Source organism: Sinocyclocheilus rhinocerous, unplaced genomic scaffold, assembly GCF_001515625.1.
Source record: "Sinocyclocheilus rhinocerous isolate Xijiao unplaced genomic scaffold, SAMN03320098_v1.1 scaffold942, whole genome shotgun sequence".
NCBI classification, from domain to species: Eukaryota; Metazoa; Chordata; class Actinopteri; order Cypriniformes; family Cyprinidae; genus Sinocyclocheilus; species Sinocyclocheilus rhinocerous.
This window is the reverse complement of record NW_015627890.1, coordinates 1,164,944-1,166,978: the sequence shown is the minus strand read 5'-3', so window position 1 is coordinate 1,166,978 and position 2,035 is coordinate 1,164,944.

Here is a 2,035-nt window from a genome sequence, read left to right as displayed (position 1 = left end):
GGGCAAGACCCTTTTGGGGTAGGGGCGTGTTTGTTTTGGTGATTTCAAATATCAACATTAGCTACCAGAAATCACTTACTCTGCCTTTAAGATTACATTTAACAGTGTAATTAAAGATTAAGTGAGTACAAAGTCTAATCTCAATGTCAAAGTAGGTGGAAATGATGGCCAATATATAAACTACTATTCTAAAGTTTGGGGTCAGTAAGGTGTTTTTTTTTTTTTTTTAAAGATATTAATACTTTTTTAGTCATGATGCATTTATTTATTGATCAAAGTGACAGGAAAGACATTTGTAATGTTACAAATACATGCTGTTCTTTTGATCTTTCTTTTCATCACACAATCCTGACAAATAAAATGTATATATTCAGGTTTCCACAAAAATATGAAGCAGCACAACGGTTTTCAACATTTGATAATAATCAGAAATTTCTTAAGCAGCAAATCAGCATATTTGAATGATTTCTGAAGGATCATGTGACACTGAAGACTGGAGTAATGATGCTGAAAATTCAGCTTTGGTCACAGGAATATATTACAAGAGGAATATGATATATTTGATATTTCACAAAATTTACTGTATTTTAATGAAATAAATGCAGCTTTGGTGAGCAGAGGAGATTTGGCCCTAATTACTTCTCAAGGGAAGTGATCTTGTGAAATTTCTGTGCTCTAGCATGAGGGATGTTTTATTTATTTTATTAATGCTCAGCTTTAGCACTGAGGATTATGGGAATGCATTATTTAAAGGCACATTAGCAAAAACAGAATCTTTAATTCTATGGGTCAGAATTATTGACTTCATGGGAAGATAAGTTTGTGAAATGTGATTTTGATGTGGAGTTGGTATGATTATGAAATGCATTAATCGGGTTTGCGTCAGTGGGTTTCTCTGTCTCAGGTACACACATCTCTCTCGCTCTCAGTCGTGACTCGGCTTACATTAGCATCAATGGTTTTTATAATCCTGCACGACCCAGTCGACTGCAGCTGAACGCCAGAGAGGAGATGATGTCATGGATTGGGGTGAAGTCTCCTCCTGATGGCATCATCAATCACGCTTCAGGGTGGTTCTGACACAACTAGAGGGAAAGTGACTGGAGATTGATAATGTGAGCTGGATAGACAGACGGACCTCCTGTAGAGTGTGAGAACAAATACAAGGGATTGTGTGTTACCGTGTGTTGTGATGCCCAGCTGACTCTGTGTGTGTGTCTAAGTAGCAAAGCTGATAATAGCCCTTTTAGAAAGGCCGTAAAACACATTAAGCTCCAGCACAGTGGAGCCAGATGCTCTTCCTGGTACTGAGACGGAGCCAAGTGTGCATCAGCACGTCAGGGAGCAGGTAGGACGGACCCTCTGGAGGTCACAGGGGATGGTTGTGTACTTCTGCATGAGAATCACTTTGTATCATCCCACCCTTTTTAATTTGCACTGTCATTACATGTCACTGAATGTAATGTGGAAAATGATCTGTTTGGTTGTTTTACTCGTTGGTCAGACAGCCTCTATTCTGCCGGTGTTTCTTGGCTAGAATAAACGACACTGTAGGCTAGGGCTGCACGATATATCGTTTCAGCATCGATATCGCGATGAGCGCATCCGCGATAGTCGCATCGCAGGATGTGCGATGTTTAGTATACTGATCGTTACATTTATACTGATTGTTTTCTTTGCTCACACAGACACGGTGTCTACACCGGACGCAACAGCTGTACAGAGATACACGGCAGACACCACGAAAGCGCAAGCTCCTGAGCGCTTTGGAAAGAAGGAGAAAGCAGCGCGGCTGGCGTTTTCCCACGTGTTTTTAGGCGTGACATGTGAACGGTCCCAAAGTCTGTCTACACTGGACGCGACAAAGCGACCGTTGCATATCATTTGAACTTTGTGTCAGTATGTCGTCATAAAGAGAACGAGGCTTTAGTTTACTGTCGGGGATTTGTCACCCCGCGCTGCATCCAGTGTAGACTCGGTGAGACGCAGTTGCTTATGGCTTAGGTGAAGGGAAACAATTCAGAACGAAAATGGA